This window comes from Sesamum indicum, linkage group LG10, assembly GCF_026168435.1.
Source record: "Sesamum indicum cultivar Baizhima isolate 11 linkage group LG10, ASM2616843v1, whole genome shotgun sequence".
NCBI lineage: Eukaryota > Viridiplantae > Streptophyta > Magnoliopsida > Lamiales > Pedaliaceae > Sesamum > Sesamum indicum.
This window is the reverse complement of record NC_142666.1, coordinates 13,568,814-13,592,997: the sequence shown is the minus strand read 5'-3', so window position 1 is coordinate 13,592,997 and position 24,184 is coordinate 13,568,814. Positions and strand designations below refer to the sequence as shown.

The 24,184-nt window shown below is 35.0% G+C and overlaps 1 pseudogene; it reads right to left on the bottom strand.

Moving 5' to 3' along the window:
* Window positions 1-17,909: 17,909 nt before the first annotated feature.
* On the bottom strand, window positions 17,910-19,761 carry LOC105172239 (stemmadenine O-acetyltransferase pseudogene; annotated as a pseudogene).
* Between the last annotated feature and the right edge of the window lie 4,423 nt (window positions 19,762-24,184).

The window sequence follows — 24,184 nt, the reverse complement described above, 5'->3', positions numbered from 1 at the left end:
TTATTGTTGTTGTCTTTATTCGTTATGTATTTTTTTGGGACTTGTTAGGAGTCCTTTGTATAATGCTATTATGTATTTGCTTGGGAGCTTCTTAGGAGCTCTTTCAACCATTTTATGGAACTTCTTACGAGTTCCTTTTATTGTTTTTTATGAAACATTTTAGAAGTTTCATTGATTATTTTTAGGCATTGTTTGAAATCTTCATAGGAGTTCCTTTGATTGTTTTCGACAAAACTTCTTAGGAGTTTGTTTGATTATTTTTAGGCGTCGCTTGTGAACTTCGTAGGAATTCCTTTAACTGTCTTCTATGGAATTTCCTAGGAGTTCTTTTGATTATTTTTAGGCATCACTTGGAAACTTCATAGGAGTTCCTCCGATTGTCTTCTCCGGAACTTAGGAGTTCTTTCGATTATTTTTAGGCATTGCTTGGAAACTTTTTAGGAGTTCCTTCGATCGTCTTTTGTTGAACGTCTTAGGAGTTCCTTTGATAATTTTTAAGTGTCGTTTCATTTTTGTTTAGCTTTAGGGCATTTTATTCTATGCCTCAAGGAAGTTTTGTTTAGTATGAACTTAAGTGCAAGAGTTTATTTCCCATGCCTCAGGCATGGATATATGTTTGTTTTTAGGGGCCAACATTATAGGTACTTAGGGATGATAAATTTTCGTAACATCCATCAATCTAATAGTTAAACTCGAAAATAGTTTAAGCAAGAGATGATAAATTTTTCAAGTTATCATGTTCAAGTTTTCAAGTTATCATGTTCAGTTAACATCAATAGTTTTTATTTGTCTAAATTATCATGTTCAGGTGCTTCTAATTTTGGCAGGTGATAAGTCCCACTTCCTTCTATCTCTAACACGTTTGCCTTCTATATGACCTCCATGTATACCTCTATGACTTTTTTTTTTTTATTTCTTCTTGGCGTGTCTTCCGCCCTTTTCCTTGGGAAGATTCTCCTTGTAGAATTCCATGAAAAGTCCATTGTCATGACTTCATTGAGCACAACATATTTGGTTGCCTTACTTGCTTCTCTTAAAGCGGCTTTCCTTGCTCGCATTGAGTCCCCTTCAACGGGGCCAACCGAGATGATTCCAATAATTCCTAAGGTAGTGAAGTTGTTTTTTGTTGTCCGTTCACCTCATGATCTTTCTCCCATCTTGATGCTAGGCGCAATGTCCTTACTCAACAGCATGCCCTCAGGAATTTGTCTTTCTTTAGTCTACAAATTCTCTCAGGTATCCTCTTTAAATGAGTCTCTCAATTTCGTTCTTTAAATGGTGGCATCCTTTGGTGCTCGAGTTGTCTTTCATGGGGAAGTGCCATTGCACCAAACCTTGTTGCTTTGCCACCAAGACGATTTTCGTGCGTGGGGCTTTTAATGGGGTATATTGATTCAAATTATTCGATTGCAAGTGTTTGCATTTTTGCCTACTCCCTTCCGTCCTAGGGGCTATCATACCTTCTTCTTTGACCGACTTCCATTTTAATGGAGTCATAGACCTTGATCCCACCAATTCATGGTCCTTATATATTTCTCGGCCCTCAACAATAATTCCTGCTACTGGGGCTTCTCCCACAATATACTCTTTGAACCTTCATTTCCTCATATTTTGTTGCAGGATGCTTGTTAGGAGTTCTAGATTTATTAGGGAACCTTGAGCACGGATTTGGAAAAACGTTGAATAAACTCTCTCAGGATCTCACTTTCTCGTTAGGCTACTGTGAATAGATATAGCGCGGTCTTAAGGTACAACTTGTTCATCAGGAAGTGGTGAAGAAAATGTTGTGAAAGTTGCTCAAAAGCCTCGATGGATCCTGAGGACAATTGGTTAAAATCACGCTATTGCTTTTTCGGAGAGAGTGGTTAGGAATAGTTTGTAGTAGGCTGCGCCACTAATGTCTAACAAATCAGCCCTATCTAGGAAATGATCCAAGTGGTCTTGAGGGCTGCCCACTCTATTGTATTCAGTCAGGTTTGGAAGTTTGGTCCTTGGTTGAATAGCTTCCGCTAATATATGAGGCACAAATGGACTGCGTCTTGAAGGTGCGACTGCTAGTGGGCAAACTTGGAACCCCCCTGCTCTCATTGGTCTAGGAAATATAGGTACAGGATTCCCCTAGCCTATCTTTTATCTCTGAGCTTCTTCTCTTCTTGGCAACATCCCCATTGGAGTAGGTGGGGAAAGTAATTGTCTTCATGCACTCCTCCTTCAGGAGGTGGCGGGGGTAATAGTCTTGATCATACACACCTCGTCGAGGAGGTGGTGGAGGAAACTAGTTGTCCTCAAGTTGTGTAGCGCTACTGTTCATTTCTTATTCATAATTCATTATTTTCTAGCATCCTCGGGCCTCGGATCATGGTCCTTAGGAGCCAATGGAGCATTTTATCCTCTACGAGTATAACGAGTGGGTCGTGAGGGCAACGCATGCTCTGTGAAATTCTTGGTGACTGCTCTTGATGCGACTAGTGCTGAGACGTCCTCTGTCATCTATTGAGAGGTTTCATATGTAACTGGAGCATTGGAGGACGGGGAGTTCGCTCGTGCTCCTCCCGCTCTTGAAGTCTTTGATTGTCCTCACCCCTCCTAGGGCTGAATGGTTGTTGGACTTCCTCTTGGGCACGTGTTCGGAGATCCTTCAAGCCTCAGTAGGCCTCCATTTTCGTTCTGCACTCTTAATCTAGTGTTCATCTTTAAGTGTTGAATTGCAACTTCTAATAGACGACGCCAAAAAGCGAGATCGACTAAACTTGTATTATTGGGGTGCAATTCAACAAGCTTCACACTAGCGTTCTTACCAAAAATTCCTCTCCCTCCCAAATGAAGGTGGGTATTTATACTACTACAGAATTACGGTATTTAGGATAGGCAAAATCAAAATACCATTTCGTCCTTTACCTACCCCTTTTACATAGCTATGATTTGTCTGCTAAGGATATTTCCCTGATCCACCAAATTACAATTGTTTGAAAAGTTTGACTTCGTACTTTTCTTTTGAAGCGATATTCTCCTTTTCTTGTTGGGATGATCTTTCCCTTTATTAATGCAATTTATTTCTCCTCCATCATACGTTAATAATTTCGTATTAAAGCATCGAAAGATAATAAGTAACAAATTAAAGCTATTATAAAATAAGGTTAAATTATATCAACAATACTAAGGTTAGGTGTAATTGTATAAATACCCCCATCTTTTATAAAATTATAATTGAAACCCCAATGGGTATAAATACAATTTATCTCAAGATGGGTACTTGTAAGTTTCGACCTTAAAGATGTGTTGGTTGTTTTTTATTTTGGTTAGTGTTTCAGTATATTGTTGTTGTTTCTTTGAAGTTTCGGTTGGTGTTTTGATATTTTAGTTGGGATTTTGTATATTGGTTATTGTTTCTTTGATGTTTTGATTGGTGTTTTGATATTTTAGTTCAGATTCCCTGTATTGGTTATTATATCTATGAAGTTTTGGTATTTTGATTAGGACTTTTGGAGCATTGGGTACTGTATATTTCAAATATTTTGTTGTATTAATTTTTTAATATTTGAATTATCTCATTGTCCTTATGTTTGAGCAGGAGATCTGCCGGTTTAAGTTTGGGGCATCCAAGCATAAAGAATGCAATATAACATTCCAAGAATTCACATGTATTTTGGTGGCTTTATTTCACTTGACGATAGCTATGTTTGAAAATAATTTACTTTATTTTGTATCCTTGGAGCTACTATATCTGAAAGTGTCTTAGAATATCTTTGTGTTGCGCTTTCGTAGCTAGCACATTAATATTTTACATTAAACTTATCTATCGAAGTATTATTTAAATTTTTTGCTAACTATGTAGTTATTATGCGATTTATTTATGTCAGCTTTTCTTTCATTATGTTTATAGGTATTATTGTAGTTTTTCTTTTTTGAATTACTATTAGTAAGAAAATGAATTTATCACGTAACTCGTTCCGGCAAACTTATTATTGTAAATAAATTTAAAATATCATTCATCTTGAGTTTTAGTGAGAACAGTTAGTTCTCATAATAAGTATTCGTAACAAAAATACTATTCTAAGTCATACTTCTAGTAACAAATATATATATATATATATTTTGTGTAATGATATCATAAACTTTTGTGAGGATGTAATTGTTACTGGAACGAATCAATGTTTCTTATGAATACATTTACGACGACAAGCTCAAGTTTGTTACTAGAACTTCTAGTATCGGACTTTCCAACACAAACTTAGTAACGGCACATTTCAGTCACCAGAAGTATTGGCGACGAAAATTGGACATATAAGTAACAAATTCTTTCCTTATAAAGTGTGAAATTTCTTGTATTGTTGGGTGCTATTTGTAATTTTGTTAAGAATAAAAAATATTTATACTATGAGGCCTAATTTTACAAAATATTGATGTAATTTACGCTAACCACATAGAACATGTTATACAGTTTACACTCAATTTCAGAAGCAAATCAAAGTCTTCGTTGATATGGGAAGTCTCCTATATTTGATCCTACGTTCTGTATCTTTTTAAATTACAGTTGCAACACAAATTTAGTGAGAATTATATAAAAGAATATTTAATTATAATTTTTTGATATTTAAGTCAGTAATTAAAATCATTCAAGAATGAAACTCGAGCGAATAATAAAAGCAGTAGAAATTATATAGAGTTTGGTAAATAGTACAATTTACTATAAATCATTGATCCAATTTTGATTAAAACGTTGAGAGAAATGACAAGCATTATGGGGATAGGTGTGAGAAAAGCAATAAACACGTGGGCCATTATGACATTGAAAGCATGTATAGGGACTTCTAAGTCTTTATCAAGAAGACTCCCCTCTTAATAGTCTAACCTTTTATTTTATTTTATTTTTCAAAATTTTGATTCTTTTTTTATTACTGTTTTTTATAAATATAATACTAATTTGTTATATATTTTATTAAATATTAAATTCTATAAATATGTTATATTAAATTATATTTATAAAATTACGCACATATAATATGCCACAAATTACTCGTAATTTAATAATTAGACATATTCAAAACATAATATTTACTCTCCCCGGACGTCCTCGTTTACAAAATCCCAAAGAAAAATAATGAAACAACCAGCTGTACAATATTTTAAATGCAAATCGGGCTAGAGACTAGCATATCTAACATTCTCATAACGAAAGTATTGGCTTCAGATATTACAATTGACCCACCTATTCAAAATAACAGCACGGCTCAAACTCCAATAACTAGTCAGTTTTATCTATCTCCTGAAATGTACGTGGCAAGGCGTAAGCTACCTATTCAGTAAGTATAGACAAGCAATCTATATATACATATATACGTCGCGAGTCCAATACAATACAATCATATCAACCAACCAATATTCGTCAAATAATACCAGTAGATATAAGAAATCGCAAATGCTCATAACCATATACCAGTTTCGGACATAATAGTGGCATTTTAATTTATTTCTTTAGGGTACTGCTTAACCAAACTGGAGTGCGTCAATCAATGGCTTACCGGCTATCATCCTCATCTCCATCCCAATATTTTTTTTTTCTTTACTCGGTATCACACAGCATATAGCTCTTATGATACTCCATCAACATTGATACCGCACAACACACAACTCGTATGATAACCCCATCGCCAATTATATCACACAGCACACAACTCGTATGATAATGTCACATCATCTCCACTAATCAATGACAGCACACAACTCATCATTAATCATATCTTAATAAGCAATTGCCAGTATGCCCCCTCCTAGTTAGGTAAACCATCTTTTTCAATTCACAACAACAATAACATTTTTTCAAGAATAAATTAATAGAATTAATTTGTATTGGGCTTGTCTTATTACTAAATAAGTTGGACTTATTAATTAATAAAGGTTATTGGCTCATATATTTAATTGAATTAAATATATGATGAACTTAATGAAGTTGGTTTTAATTAAAGAAAATCGGCCAATGCAAGCTAATGGACTTAATTAGGTGGACAACGTGCGCGTGCAAGCGAGAGCCTGTGCGCAGGCAGTGGATGCTGCACGCACGCGGCTTCCGCCCTTTCCAGCACGCGCGCGCGGCCGACTGTGATGCCGCTTGGCGGCTGTTGCTGTTGATGGCCGATGGATAGGTCATTTTTAGCCCTTTTTTTGGGAGAATTAGATTTTCTAATTTCTGTATTTTTTAAAAAATATTAATTTTTGCAGATTTAATTTTGGAGAAAAATGAATTTTTTCTAGAATTAAATTGCTTTACTTAATTTGGTTGTTTTCGGTGTATTGGATGCACGGGGTTTTATCATCCCTTTGAATTGCAAATTTTAAACTTGTTATTTTCTGCATACAATTATTTGTCGTAATATTGGATATCACGATGTTTTCTTGGGATGTTCATTTTCTTATCTACCATGACTAATTGTTATTATGTGCTGGAATGAATATGAATGGATGATCACGGAGCCCTAGACCGCATGTACGTCTTTTAATTTTTTGATGGGTGGGCTTGTGTGCCCTTGTGATTTATTTCTCCCTCTTTCTCGTTTTTAGTTTTGAAATAATAAAGTTTGCTATCTCCTTCCTAATGTATTGCCCTTGACTTCTGAAAGGGATTTCTTTTTTAAATTGTGATAGGAGTAGTATAGGACATTTTTGGTGAGGTTTTTACTTTAAGCAAGCCCATGAAGAAAAAGGTCCATGCAGAAGAAGGTGCATGGTAGAGGAGGCCCATCGAGCAGGCAACCCAAGGAAATATCACAAGGCCCATCTATATGCTGATGGGTAAATTTTCTTTCTAACAGTATAGGGCCACGTTAGACAGTAAATTCAGTGCGTGCTTAGTGGATCTCATAGGTTGGGCTCGTGATCATCCAATAGAGGTATGCTAGGTTTCATTGCATTCGATGCGTTTATTTAATACTTTAAATATTTGATATTTATGCATGCAATCTTAAAATGTGATGAGGTCTCGGTCAAACCACTCATAATTTAACTCTCACTTGGTTGAACCAAGTAGTGTAAGGGTCCAATAAGGGACTGGGATCAAAATGGTTTGATCTGTCCAAGATTTTCATCCATAATAATATGGTGAGCAAGCTGTCACTACCCACGTGTGACCTCATGAGTCGTGGCACATTTGGACTAGAGGCAAGCTGCACTGTTTTTGTGAACAAAGGAACACACTCATTATTTTCTTATCTCACGAGTTATGGGGGTGACAGTTGAGGTGTGCTTTGATTGATAGGTTGAGCCAACCACTAAACAAATATTAAGCCCAAAATGGACTTAGATCGAAATGGCATTTCGATCTGTCCAGGCCTTCCATCCATAACAATATCATGAGAAAGCTACTACTATCCAAATGTGGTCCCACGAATCGTGGTACATTCTGAATAGATGGAAAGCTGCATTGTTGTTGTAAACAAAGGAATTCGCTCGTTGTTTTGTTGTTTCACGAGTCGTGGGGAGCGACAATTGAGGTATAATTTGGTTGATGTGTCGGGCTTAACACCGAGTAACATGATTCACTTGGAGTCCTGAGGATCATTTGAAGATATGGGGAATCTCATTGAATGAGAATGGCATCAGTTGCTACCCACAAGGCTTTTCTCATGTGAATCATAATAGCGGGACATGGTGAATTGTTCTTGTGTATCCCAAACCCACTAGGAAAGGATTTATTGAAACCCCACTTGATAGTGGTGGGATTTTATAAAAATAGTGGGAAACATTAACGACTAAAGATTGGGTCTTAACTTAAAGTAAATATTGTTATAATCTACTTTCTATTTTTGCTTTATGTTGAGAATGCACGTCTAGGATACCATTTTCTAATTTTTTTTATTTTGAGATTTATTTAATGGAAGACAAATCGATTAAAATTGACTGCGGAAATCAGAGGATTGTTCTTGATTTTTGAACTTACGCTTATGTCATGAAAAATCCACTTCCATTGAACTTGCGAAATGAGTCCTTGCTTAAGAAACGTTTGACGTTTGGGATTAAGGTATAGGGACAATCGCAAGATCCTCAACGACATACCTGCTTCTGTCATTCATGAGCGGTATGATAGGCTAGACAACATTGGCTCAATAATGTTCCACATAAATTATTATTATGCGGCGTCGGACCAGCATATTGGATGTTCTGCGATGGAAGCATTTTTTAAGCCTAGTTGACTAAAGGTCGTCTGTACAAAACATTAGGCTAAAATGCAATCCCTTGTGGAGAAGCTCTAAGGCCCCAATATTGATCTTTGATAATGGAACAATGCAAACATAACTTGTAATCGAAACTTTAACTAACCATGTTTAAGTTCTCCAAAGGACGATTAGAAAACTTCGGTTACCTAATAGGTACTAGTTTCTACAACAGGACAAGAAGAAGCGATGCAGGACATCGATCTTGATAATTGGCTTGGAGCCGTAAAATCTGCTAGTTCAAACTGGGTTTGAGCATCCTACATACTTGTTTTGATAAGTTCATGAGTTACATAACTTGATCAAGAACAAGGTGGAACGTCATTGAGAGCCAGCAAACCGAGCCAACGAGGCCCAGAACCGCAACAAGTTGAGAACGCAAGAGGAAGTTTGAAGGCAAGCCAGGGAAGCCTTGCGATCTCCTTACAGCAGAGTGGCCGAGATGACTGGGGACAAGTTAGTCCCCAACTGGGCGATCTCCACCACTAGCAGCGTCCTTCGGATGAGGGCGGGCAGCACTAATGGGAGTTGTATAGGGCTTCGTTCTTGAAGCGCGGTCAAGTGGTCCTGGCCTGGACCCCGCATACTCGGGTAGAGGAACACTTCACCCATAACATCGAGCAGGTAACTCTCGATCGCTTCCATTTGACTGTAATTTCTTTACTTGTCTGACACTTAGCTATTTTGTAGGCAATTGCTTTTGGCTATATTCTCTCTCTACAATGCTCGATGTGGCGCCATGAGAAAATGCTGGGTGACGCCAAGATTCCTGAGCTCGAGCAGCAACTCCACCAGTCTCAGAGCCAAATTAACGAGCAGGTTGCCCTGGGATCTCAGATGGAGCAGAAGTTGACTGATATCACTCAAAAATTTCAAGAGGCCATGGCAACTGCTGAAATAGATCGTCGGATGGCTTTGGAGAGAGGCAGACAAGAGGGCTCCACAGTTTGTCGCAAAACTGGAATGCCTGAAGGTCGTCTGACTTACCTGCAGTCAGATGAACACAAGGAAGCCCTCACCCAACCTCGTCTGCAGGGAGCACGCAATTTCATGAAGGCTCCTGCCATCAATGATGTGGTTGAGACGAAGGCTGCTGATTTTATGATCATGGGCTTCGAGAAGTGATAGTCGCAGATCTAAAAACTTAACGGGTTATTTCGGTTGAGCCCAACTTGACCCTGCTTTAGATGGCAACTTGGAAGCCTTCCTTGCTGAGCCCGAAGCCCCAGCAACTGAAGATGAGTTTGCTTGTCTGCTGGAGGAGATGGAAGTTCAAAATGAAGCGTCTGCTTTGCACTCATGGTTTTAGATCGCATATAGCATCTCTATGATCTTTTACCTAAGTAGCTGTGTACGCGATCTGATTTTGCAAATGAACTGACAAACTTATTATCAGCAATTTACTTTTGTATACGCATTGACCATCATGAATGACAATGATATTATTTTTGCCTTGAAATCCTTCAAGGCTTTTAAATTATCAGTTGTAAACTCATCTTTTTTCAGATCGCAATAATACCTTGATTAATAAGGATAACCTTTTCGAATCGCAATAATACCTTTAATAAGGATGATTTTTTTTCAAATCGTTATGATACCTTTAATAAGGATGAAATTTTACAAATCGCAATGATACCTTGATGAATAAGGATGATCTTTCTCAGATCACAAGAATTCCTATAATAAAGATGATCTTTCTCAGATCTCAATGCATATCGAATAGTAAGACGGACCCTTTCCAAGCTGCAAAATTTATTAAGTAAAGATAACCTTTCTCAGGTTTATTTATACAGAGTAGTTTGGAAGACTGAGGTCTTCCTCAGACCTTTTTACAAAAGAGAGCCTTTTCTAGGCTTCATTTAAGTTCGATCAAATTTACATGATTTTTTTCAGGTCGCTATAATCGAAATGAAATCCTGGTGTAATCCTGACTTTTTTCCAGGCCGTCTACAATTCACAGGTCTTTTTCAGACATCTTGTCAAACTCAAAGTCTGTCTTGGGTCTCAAGGTTTTGCAAACAAAGTAGAGTTTTCTCAGGTCGCAAAGCTCGGCACTTGTCTTTTTCAGCCCTCAAAACCTATCTTTTGTTTTATGCATAAAATTTCTTCAGGTTGTAAATGTTCCATGGTCTGGGTAGGTCTTTTCCATCTATAACTTGAAGGGCGTAAGTCCCCTTCTTTTTTACCTCCACAAACTTGTAGGGACCTTCTCAGGATGGGTCGAGCTTATCCACATGCCTAAATACCTCGACCTTCTTTAGGACGAGTTCACCAACTTGAAAACTTTTGGGCTTCACCTTTCTATTGTAACCCTTCGTCATGAGATTCTTGTAATGCAGTATTTTTGCATATGCATGATCCCTGTTTTCTTCAATGATACTGAGGTCGAAAGATCTCTCTTGTGCATTGTCTTGTGGATCATATAGGCTCGCCCTCGGTGTTTCTTCCCCGATCTCCTGTGGTATGATCGCTTCGGTTCCGTACACTAAACAAAATAGGGTCTCTCCAGTTGCAGTCATTCGAGTGGTTCTATAAGCCCATAATACTCCTGAAAATTCTTCGACCCAAGATCCTTTTACTCCTTCTAATCTCGTCTTTAAATGCTGAAGTAGGATCCTATTCGTGACGTCCACCCACCCATTTAAATCGTGACTATAATAATAAATATTAAAAAATGCATACTTATAAGGTTGAACAAAAAATATCTAACTACCTCAATATAGTAGTTCTACTAAAAAATTATATAAAATATCAGTTTTCTTGAATTGAATAAGTTATTAGAATTATTTAGGAAAATATCGAGAAAATTATTAAATTCTTAATTTTTTTTTTAACTTAGATCATGGCTTGCTTATCTTATAATAGTGCTGGTGGAACATAATCGTAATTCACTTTATATATTTTATCTTCTATGAGTGTCAATAATTCGATACGAGCTATCTACCTAATGTCTCTCTAATTAACTGCAGATAGATAATATCCCAAAATTTTTTAGCTATATTATTTTGTTTTATGCTTTATTTTATTCATCAATTCACCTAACTTTAAGTATCATATAATTTACCTTCAACATGTCTAGTACGCCTTTAACTTTCTATTCTATTCCCACTTCAATGATTACAAAGAATAAGCATTGAAAACAGCCATGCGACAAATCAAGCACATAAAGCATTCTAAGAATTACAATAGAAACCAATATAAATGCAACTCACGTCCCACCATAGTTTATTCATAACAATATATACACAATTAATTTTTTGTTTCGTTGCACTTTTCAATGAGTGTGAAGAATAAGAACCAAACACAGCCCTGTGACAAAATCAAACACATAAAACATTTCAAGAAACACACAGGAATCCAACTAAAGGCAGTCCACGTCCCATCATTATACAAAGTATTCCACAATAAGACGCTCAACATAAATTCATAAAGTTAATCAATAATATTTTCAGACTTAATTTGAATAAGAGATATAAAAATTGGCGGATGAAACTTGGGAATCATCATTGTGAACAGACCAATGGCAAAAATAAATAAAATGCAAAAAGCAATTTTCTTAGAAAAATTTAAGTCAATTTCGCATCAAATTGCATTCAATTCCTTTAATATATATACACAAAATGAAATAACTAGATGAGCTTCATCACTAGTAAATATACTTAAGCACATGCTTTTAGATTTCCATCCCTCTCAATTCAACGTCCTCCATCATATCAATTATTGTTCTGAAATTTATAAGTAAAACAGCTAACCAGAAAGATGTTAATATTAAACGTATTAAATTCTATATTTCGTATATTTCATAAAGAAACTTACTTTGACGCATATCTTTTTTCGTGGATATTCTTCATTAAAAAGGTTATTCCTAATTAAAGCATCCTTACTTAAACTTGAACCAATGGCTGCATCGGTAAATGGTTTGATGCAGTCATAGATGTAGTGTAGCTAGACACCCGAATACTTGCCAAATGCAGCGGGAAAAGCTCTTTAGTCTTCACATGGGTGATGGCTTTCTTACTTAAAATTAATATTGATAACTCTGTTGATAGTAAATTTTATGCGTAGTGTTAAACTTAGTAACTTTGACTTCAAAAATAAATGTGCAGAATTTGAGTTGATCAAATGCCTGAAGGACAATCTGTTCACATTATTATCCACCTGTAATTTGTACTTGTTTATGATTATTTAAATAAAACTAATAACATAAATTGTACCATATACAATGAATTAAAATACAACATACATGTTGAATTATGTAAGCTTTTATATCATTACCTTATCGAATATCTCAGGTAGGGGAACTGCAGTTTATAACTTATTAGTATTGTGTTTTACCCCGTCTTCAGAATTCATGTTCTCATGTGTTTCATTGAATCTCTGTCCTCATAATTATGATATCCATGACCATCATATGGTGGAGGAAATACAAGACTATTTGCACCAAACGTCATTCTCTGATCTCAATTCAGTTGCCTATAGTTATTTCAGTGTGTCGTCTAGTCTGACAAGTTATTTTTGATATTGAATGTCATATTCTGGCTCACTATGAGATGTCGAATCGTAGTAATTTTTTACAAAGCCTCTTTAAGGAGGTCGTATATCACATCCTCTGTGGGTTTGTATTTATCATTCTTATATTTACTACATGGACAATAAATTTTTCTTTATCCATGAGAAACATATTATGTTTCTGCTTAGTTTATAAACTCGGGGAAATGACACTTTTTGTTCTCTAGGGCCTTTTCATTTTTGGTCCCATTGCTTATGGAATTCTCACTTTTAGTCCTGTAACTTCTAAAAAGTAGTACTTTTGGTCTGATTACATATTTCAGTTATATATTTTAACGAAATTGTCGCATGCTTATCACATGAAAGTTAGAGTCTTTACACTTTTGGTCTCATAAGTTACATGATTTTCACTTTTGGTCTCATAATTTTCAGAAAGTAGCGCTTTTGGTCTAAAGCACTTAATGACGACGTGGCCTTTTCCGTTAAACATCTAATGGGAGAATGTCATGGGACTATAATTGCTATTTTCTTAAAGTTACAGGAGCAAAAGTGAGAATCACATAATCAATGGAATCAAAAGTGAAAAGACCCTAAGTTACAGGCTGAAAAAAAGCAATTTCTCCTTATAAACTCTGTCATTCCGTCTTGAAATTCTTTTCTAGCAGCAACAATATGGAGTAGATTCTTCTCTTACGTCCACTTTCTCAACTCTCTCAATATTTTAATTCTAAAATCAGCAAATATTAATACATTCAATAATGACATCGATAATAAGCCACTACAAGAAAACGGGGTATCAGAGACGGAAATTTCCTTCTCTAAAAGTAGGATTTCCGTCTCTAAAACAAATTAGAGAAGGAAAAATCCATCGCCGAAATCCGTGGCGGAAAGCCTCGTCGCTAATAATTTAGCGACGGAAATATTCCATCGCTAATTTCGAGACTGAAAATTCGATCGCTAATTCTGTCAACAAAAAAGAAGAAAATTTAACTGTAATCCGTCTCTGATTTCCGTAGGTAATTCGTCTCTGATTCTGTCTATGAAAAAAGAATTTTCCGTCTCTAATCCGTCGATAAAGGTAAAATATTTGTTTGTTAATTTCCATCTCTAATTCCGAATCTGAAATGAAGAAAATATTCCGTCTCTAAAACCTTACAAATTTCCGTCTCTAATCCGTCTCTGATTCGACCTCTAAATTTTCAAAATTTTCCTTCTCTAATCCGTCTCTAATTTTTTTTTATTTTTTTTGGGCAGATTTTTAATTTCTGTACCCAAATTAATATCCTGATCATTATACCATCAAATACATTCCATCAATACCAAAATCTGAATTTACCAAACAAGAACAACAAATATTAACAAAAAAGATACTCATAATACAACACACTAATATAATTGATGTCATCATCCAAATACTACCAAATAATATCAATGTCTACTCCCAAGTCAACAAACATAAGTCAAAGTACAACCCAAATCAACATACACTAACTCATAAACAACCCAAATTAACATACACTAAGTCATAAACAACAACAGAAAAAATAAACCAATTATCTTTCCTGGAATGTTATTGCTCCTGTTGTCGCGACCCACCAGCAAATTGATGGTTTGTGTATCCCACATCTTGAAGTAATTTTCGAACTAATTCTTGTAGGTCTGCCTCCCTCTTTCGAGCCTCTTCGTCCCTCTTTCGAGCCTCTTCCTCCTTTTTTCGAACTTCTTCAAGAGCAATTTCAAGCAATTTTTTATTTTCTATTTTCGAACTTCATCATCATCATTATTATTGTTGTTGTTGTTATTATTATTATTATTATAATTTTTAGATTAATTCATAGGAATTACTAAATTTTGACATAAATTTATAAATAATAAAAAATATAAATAAAGTACTCGTCAATTTAAGAAAAATATAACGTAATACAAATATATATTAAAATATAACATAAAGTTTATATATGTCATATTAAATAATAATTTTAATTATAAAAAAATATAATTTACTAAGTTGTTGATTAAATTTATATTTATATAAAGATTAAATGTATAAATAAAAGTACCATAATTTATTATCATCCAAATAAAATATATGATATTGATTAATAACTACAATATATTGTTAATTTTGATTATAAAATTGATCAAATATTAATTATAAAATTAAATATATAAAAAATTTAAAATATATATATATATATAAAATAAAAAAAATATTCACCAGCTCGAGCTCGAGCTCAAATGTATGTAAATTGATTAATAATGTTTACAATCTGTAGTAAATTTATATATTTATAAATGTTAGTATTATATTGATGTAACTATCATGTTACATTATTGAACAACATAGGTTAATCGGACCATCAAACTTCAAATCAGACCGTTCAATATGATCATACTTACAGAAAAATATACTTGGTAAAGTTTTAGATTTATTGGTTATACGGATGTCAAGATATCGTACTCAGAACATAAGAATAATCATTCAAGTCGGTGTATTATACAATCAGGCCATGTGATTTTAATCAAACCGTCCGATATGATCTAATGGACACGGTCTTATATATATATATATTTAAATTTGGTATGAATCGAGTAACCAGATTTTAAAATTTCGTAATTATTGATTAAAATTTGGATCTCATTATATATAATAAAATAATAATTAAAATTATTCAACCATCACTACTATTATCCAAAATAAAATTTATGATATTGATTAATAATTATAATATATGGTCAATTTTGATTATAAAATTTATCAAATATTAAATATAAAATAAAATATATAGAAATTCAAAAATAAAAATATATATAAAAAATAAAAAAATTAATAAAAATTTTACTTTTAGTTTTATTGTAATTAATTAAAATTAAAAATACATTATAATTATACAAATATATATATTATCATGTCATATAATTACAACTTAATTATTATTACATAAATAAAAAAATTCCTATTTACACCAAGAGACGGAAATTTCCGTGGCTAAATTAATGAAAAAATTAGCTACGAAAATACGGATGGAAATAACCAAGTCTCAGCCATCTCAATTTTTAAGCAATTATTTAACTGTATCAGAGACATAAATAGAGACGGAATGTAACATATTTTAGTGAAATTATAAATCCGTCTCTAAATCCGTCTAAAATAAACATTGTTAATGATTTTTCATAAAAAAGAGTTCCGTCTTTGATAAAGACGGATTTAATTACGTCTCTAATTTTTTGTCTCTGATACCCTATATTCTTATAATAAGCTAGTTAAACCTCCAGATGTATGACTTGTTTCACCGACTTGATCACAGATAGTTAAATATCATATAGAAGAGCCAACTTCTAGTACTTTAAAAGAAATGAGAAGAATATGCAATATTCTTTCATCGCCTTTTTGCAACATATTTTGCCATAACCCTCACATCTATTGAGAAATTTGAGAAAAAAGTGTAATTTTGCCATGGATCAAAAGTCCGTTACAATAGTTACTGCAAATTTATCATCAAACTTTGCCATGGAATTGCGTCCGTAGCAAAAGCCATTGCAACACTCAGCACTTCAATTTTCAATGGAAAAAATACCAAGAAGTTTGTGAAAAAATAATTGCTATTTTGTCTTGAAAATTATGTAACTTGAAGATCGTTGCAAAATTCATTTAATTAAATTGCAACAGCTTCTTTCCGATACAATGTTTGTTGCAAATTATTAGAAACAGATATAATTTGTAATCCATTGCAAACAATGCCACGGATATTTACTGTTACACAAATCATTACAAATAAGCAACAAATATGTTCCGTGGCAACTTTTTGTGGCTGCTTTTGCAACGATTTGTAATGAAAGTAGGCCACCTAAAAGTTGACCAATTTTGCAATGAAATATCAGTTGCAACATTTTATTGTAATTTTGCCACAAAAATCTAATTATACCCACGGCCAAAAAGATCCACTCAGAAAACCACTAAGATTTATCACTCAGATAGCAGTTCATAGAGAACAACTTATGATCGGAACAAAGATAGGTGAGAAAGAGAGACTTGAGAATCGATTTTTTTAAAACCAGAAGCCATCGGGGCTTTATAGAGATGTTTCATTAAAGATGGTGAGAAAGAGACGTAGTAGAGAAATATTTTCGAGAGTATTGAAAATAATGGGGGCGGGGGACCAGAGAGAGACGGGCAGGAGAAAAGGCAGAGAAAGAGAGAGAACGGTTGAAAGGGAATGAGAAAAAGGGTTTCAGCCATTAGGTATAAATAGTAGGGTTATGGGTGGATTGATCACAAGTGGGCTGGCAAAAGTAGTGGGCCATCAAGTAGGACAAGATAGATAGCATTGGCCATCGAGTGAGAGATTGGGCATCAAGCTTGGACCTATCATAAAAGGTCATAGGCCACATATTTCAACAGTATTCTCAATCTCTTTAGTGATTAGAGATCGTTTTAATCAACTTCGTGAGTTCGAGAAAACTCTCACAAGGAATTGAACAATTCTTTTAATAGAGCTCATGTGGATTCCATTGAAAAGCATGCTGATTTTGAGTTTGGGTGAATGGAGAAAAGGATTCCAACATCTGGAAAATTGCAAAAGGCAAGAAAGGTGATGTCAATTTTAGTATTCAACGTTACTCTCTATTTTAATTAACCACATTTTATGATTTATTTGAGTGAATGAATGTCCAGAAACGCCACATTTTATTGACTCGAACTCGGGCCTTAGAGTTGGGAGCCTTTGATTTTATACATTACCAACTCGTATCGTGAAATTTTTCAGAATTTTCATGCATGCATGAATTTGATCATTGGTAAGTTTCTCAAACATCTAGTTATCAAACCGTTGATGGACGATGTTGAGAGCATTTGATCTCCACTCCTCATTTTCTGCAAGGCGGTTAGTTCGGCTATAGAAAAAAGCACTCATATAAATGGGTTCTTCATAACTGGTTTAGAAAAAATGCCACAAGCCATGAGCACCAAGAATAGCTTTCGTTCATACTGGCCACAGATCTTAATTGGGTAGTAAGAGTTGGGTATTGGAAGGAGATACTTGGAGTTTTGGTAGTCATTTTAATAGGGCTCTTAATATCACTTTGTTAGAAATTATGGTGGGTTCAATTTTATATCGACTTTTTTGATGAAGAGAGAAGAAGAGGATATCTTAGAAAATCTTGCTGTAAATTATTCCTCAAAATGTACTCGAATAACATCAAATTATAAGTCCTTTTCATATGAAAATCAAATAAAACACAAAATTCTAAACAACACACTCTCTCCAGAAGTTTTTGGTAAAATAATTATAAGTTTCTGTAGAACTTTTCAATGGATTTGAAACTGCACAATTTGAAACTGGACTCACAAAGTTTTAATTCCATAAGGTTCATCCAAAATAACAACTATTTGCATCCTGAGAACGTGTTTGGAAGTCTCCTAAAAATCTGTCAGTGTTGAAAACAATAACACAAGTTTAATTCTCTTTGACCTTCTCAACAAAACTTTTGAAGCGAAGGACTTCTGAACATTAATTAATCAAATAACTCCAAATTACATAGGATTTAAAGTTTTCAGCATCAACTTGAACTTTTACCTTGTAGTCTCTTACCACAAGCGTCCAAATCCTTCAAACCAGTGCTGGGAATTAGTTTGATTTGTGTTTCAAGCATTTCCAGGTTGTCTTGCTGCATGTTAACCCATGCCTCTATGCCTTCTCCACATCTGCTGTTCACTAAAACCGTTAGATTCTTCAACGGCAAGGCCGTGGTGCACAACCAAATTGGGTTTCCCCAGCCATAGTCCACCTCATACACAGGAAATCTACACCAACTGCTGAAGGAACAGTACTCCAGTTCTCCCTTCAGAACTGGAGACAACAACTTGTACAGATCATTCAGATATCTGTCTCCACTTTGTGCTTCCGCAATGTAATCGTCACTAATTCGTTTGAACGAGCTTCTCAATTTTCTTACAAGGTCACCATATTCTTCGACGCTATTGTATTGATCACATGTAACGTTCGTATCAGAGAACGCCAACCCCGACATCAAGCAGTTGCCAAAAACATTTTCTAGAAGCCCAGGTGGGAATTTTCTTGCCCTTAGGTTCACTGCGTGCATTGCAGCAAAAGTCTTTCTTGCCTCCTGGTTCTTAGATTTTGCCAACTCCATGAAATGTTTCCAGATAAAAGCGGAGACAAGTTCCACTCTGGTGGGATCCTTCAGAGATGAGGAGGTAGCTTCTTGTTTAAGAGCAGCCAATTTTTCCTCATCAAACACAAACCTCTTTGTCACGTAGTTTTCGTCAGACAATAAGAATCCCCAGAAATCAGAGCCAGGAAAGTCCCTGGCTGGAAAATAGCTGTCCAGATTGAAAATGAATCGAGAAAATTCAGTTTCCCCTCGGCATGTAGCCGCCCATGCGTTGGCGAACGCCATTATAGACGTGAAATCAGCTACTTTGTGTGAAAAGCATAGTCCGAGTGCAACTCCTCCACAATCAAAGAAAGTGATTTTCACGACAAGAAGCCTCCTTGCTTCGCCAGTTGTCGGATCCAGTGGAAGGTACTGCTTGAAATCTTCCGTGTCTGGCCCTTGAATGACATCCATGAGTTGAACATGGGCTCGAGCTTCAATGAACTCAACACCGAAATTCCAAGAATCAACCACGAAATTTTCTTCAATCCTTCCTGCCAGAGGGTAGAATGAAGTTAAAGTGTTTGACAGGGACTGTTTGAGCTGCTGACATAGTTGGACATGGTTGGAGGTAGTCAGTCCTCTTGATTCATCAGCTTTGTAGAAGAAGATGAGGGGAATATAGAAAGAGGGTATTAACTGATCAAGGTATGAGAGTTTCAGATTTGTTGGGTGACCGGTGGTTTCAGATGAGGGCTTGATAATCACCCTTGAGATTTCTTGCACACCATCTCCCATCTTAATTTTGCTATATTTGTAATGTAATATCGACTCTCAGAATCTCCTTCAATATATCAGGGAAGGGTGACTAACATATCTACGGGAAGTTACGATTGTGGAGTGGTTGCAAGGATTTTTGTAATTCATAATTAGCGGAAAATGCAAGCAATCCCCACGTGGTATCATAAATTAGCAAATTATCTTCTTATAAAAAAAATAAATACCGATTTACCTCTCTATATTTTTAAAATATAAAAATTTACCTTCCTATGTTTTTTAAATGAAGCAATTTACGATCCTGTATAAGAAGGTAAATTTCTTTATTTCTAATAAATATAGAAAAATAAATTATTATTTTTTTTATAAGAAATAATATTGCTCATTTTCAATATCACAGGGTGTATATTACTATTTACCCATTAATCATACAATCTCCTGAGTGTACGAGGAAGCAAAAAGTTTTTGTCAATTTTTGGTTCTTGATGCATACATTTATTGTCTGAATAAACTTTTGTTTATGATAATTTGTCCTACAAACTTTTCCCATTCAGCGAATCAGCAGCTTGTCTCTTAATTAAAGCTCTTGCATGTTCGATTCTTATTGACTTAAAAAGTTACATGTTCTACCATATTAAAGGTAATTTTAGTCCCTTAACTTCAGGTAATTCTTATTTTAGTCCCGTAACCTATTCTAATCCTTTATAATTTAAAAAAGTTCAATTTTGGTACACGTTTTTATTTCCACGTCGTCACCACATGAGTTTTTTAAGCCAATAAATACAAAACCCTCAATTTAAAAAGTCACGTGAAGGCCATGTGACTTTTTCCCGTGACTGAGGTAAATTTCCGACCAAATGTGTACCAAAATTGAGATTTTTTAAGTTATAGATGACTAAAATAGAACCCTAGTAAGTTACGGAACTAAAATGAGAATTGTCTGAAGTCAGGAGACTAAAATTGCCTCTAATCCAATATATTAATTATTATTCACAGTTATGCACATCAACATAAGATTAATATTAATTAGTTGATTGTAAGATTGATATATATCTTGCTAGCTAGCTGTGGTACCATCTCTATATCTAATTATATTAAACTGAACTGTGTTTCCAAGGCAAATAATATTCCATGCTATTGATTATGTTGTATATTAACACTTGCATATGATAGTTTCAAGAAATAACTTTGGTACTATAACGACAAAAATATGCAATTTTGTCCTATCCTAAACATCACTTGGAAAACAAATAAAATTATTTTGAACAATAAAAAACAAAATAGCATACGATTCATCTTTAAAAAAATAAACGAATTAATGGGGTGATAGTTTTCATAATTTGATTCTGCAATTAAAAATAGAATATATTACGTGTCATTGGACTTTAACAAAATTAATACTTATCTAATAATTAGGATGATCAAATTTGGGATAATAATATATGTCATTCATCATCATGTATACGGACTTATCCGAAGAATATTCCAACTTGAAGAGTACCCCAACGTCTATATCTCCTTGTCCTGATACCTTGCAATGTACGTGGTCTGCTCAGGAGCATCTCCGGTTCATAAAAATCAACTTCATGACGAGGGAGTCTCTTCGAAGATCTGATGGGATTTGGTGTAATAATGTCGTTACGGTCGCGCTCATACAGCTGAGGAACGTCATGACATCCAAACCAAGTCAGAAAAATTGATTCAACGAGCGCACTTGAAAGAAAATGTCAACCAATATCCACGAGGATGCTAATTTGACCAAGGAGTGAGTACCTTGAGAGCTAATTAACATTAACTCGCGCTTCTCATGATGATAATCTTCTACAGCACGAGTCATCTCGTGATCTCAGGAAAGCCAATGAGAAGAAACTCCCTCATCACAAACTAGTCATAAATTCAAAGTAGAAAAAGAGTTCCCGTTTAACTATTCATGATTTGGTAGAATAATCATACAAAAATTACCTCTTTAAATAAAACCAAACTTGGAAAGTATCAATGCGTAGAAAGTAATTCAGCCATTGCTTCCCCTACTCAAAATCACCACCACATCACATTCTCATGACTTAGCCCTACTTGAATATTTATTGCTAGTTGTTCCCAGCTGGGGCAAACAATTAATAATGTATATTTATATGCATTAATTAATATTAGCACTGCAATATATTTTCAGGCACCTCCACATGGGACAGAATTATATAATGGTTTGACACCGTGTTGGGTGGAGAGCCCATAACATTATTGCAGAAATAATATATAAAGATATACAAGATATTAACATCAATATAAAGCATCGAAAATAAGCGATCAAACGAAGGCTCAGAGAGCCAGATCCATTTCTTAGGCTTTACTGACGATCACTAAGATCGACAGTCTTAAGATAAAACCCACGGTAGCACACGGTTTTGGCACAAAGCCCTTGCCACAAAGGCTATAATCCTCGATCACATAGATCTCCTTTGAACATGGTCACTGAGACCTTCAATCTCTCTATTTCACAAAGATTTACACTGAGCTTATCAGAATAGTTCACTCTTATAAGATAGGAGAAGGAATCTCCTATTTATAGGGCCGAGAGAAGAGATGGAGATGGAAGTCATAATTGATTAGCAACAGAAAGCTCAACGACTAATTATATATCATTTGGGTCATGAAAGTCATAATTATGATTGTCCGTTGATACTTGTGGAGTATGTATTATCTCATTCTCTTGAAACGCAACTTCGGTCCATCGAGAGTCATCAATGACTCTTCTGGCTTTTGTTTTATAGACAGTCATCCAGTCCACTTTGTCTCTCTTCATAGTAGAGTACTCCGTGCAGTAAACTTGTACTGTTTGTTGTGCACGGATGAATGGTTCGTTCTTTTGGTATACTTTCTTGAAGTTTACATCAACGAGGTGATAACGAGGATGGACCTTCATCCCTCTCACGGGATTGACCCAACAGCATTTAAATAGAATGATCTGCATATTTGGAATAAGTGGGTAATCTAACTAAATTATCTCTTCGAGAATTCCAAAGAAGTCATAGTCCATGTCCGTATATGATGAGCTTTTGACACACATCCCACAGTTCATAATTGACTTGCCTACGTTGTGAATTTCAGTATGGAAATTGTAACCATTTACAAAGTTGCATGGGAATGTTGTGACCTCAGCTGTAGGACCCCAATAATGCAACTTCAAAAGTTTCAATTTGGATTTCACATGTATTGTACATATTTGAGAAATCATATATTGACAAATTACAGTTGTAACACAATTCAAAAGGCACAATTCATAAGCCACAACTTACACGATTGACCAATCCTTGAATTGAGTAGCTATTGGCTCCTCAATGATTAGGTCCTTCGAATGGTGGTGCTCGTAAAGTTAATTCAAGAAGGACCTATTCACATACGTATCAATACATAGGTTAAAAGTCCCAAATAACAATGTAAATAAACTATATTGGTATCTTACACTTACTCATACTATGAAGTGACTACTTCACAGATGGTCAATATATATGTCTCAATTATGTGGCGTTCTGATCCACTGAGCCGTCTCTTCTTTGATGCACCACTACCTCGACTAGGGTAGTTGAAAACAGACCGTGAGTGTTGTTCATAGAGAGATCGTCATTTCTGCGTGGCCTGTTTCGTGCAGAAAATATGGGGCTCAAAATAGTGAGAAGTAAATAGACTGATTTCTTATACAAGGTAAGCCTCTACAATTGACGCCTCGATGTGTGCTTTCTTTTTCACCTTCATTTTCAAGTCTTGAAGAAATTTCATAATCGAATATTTATTAGAAACCTAATGAAACTAGAACTATTTTAAAAAATTAGAATAATTCGTGTACTAATTACGTCTCAAATGGATACATCCACCTGTATTGCACAGGCCGCCCACATGCACTTCATATGGCAGGTGAACAATTAGATGCTCCATTGAGTAAAAAAGAGCTGGCGAAAATATTTTCTCAAGGTTTCACAAGATGGTTGCGACACTAGCCTCCAATTCTTATACCTTGTTCACATCAAGCGCGCCGAACATAGAATCTGAAATAGAAAGCTGACCTCAGTCCATGCACTCCAAACCGAATCAAGAAGCATTTCACGAAAGACAATCTGGACCAACTTCTGCATGAATATGTGAAGTCTCATCTCCTTCACGTCGACATAACAGGCCAAATTAGATGCGTAGCCATTAGGACACTTCATATGACTAATCCATTCACATATCCTCTTCTTCTGCTCTTTGGTCAAGGTATATACGGCTTTGTACATCACATTCAGCTTCTTTCATCCACCTCAAGCTCCGGAGGGTTACATATAATCTTGAAATCCTTCCATGCATTCAGAGTATCCTTCTTTTTTCCCTTTATATCCATCACGGTATTGAATATATTGTCAAACACATTCTTCTTATATGACATCAAGATTGTGTCATATAAGATGCGTCAACCAGTTGATAACTCTGCAATTATCATGATTTTATAGCGATTTAATTTTTCTTTTTAAGCCAAAACATTCTTAATTATGTGATTTTATTGCATATTCAGCAAAAAAAAGGAAGATTACAAGCAAATTTCT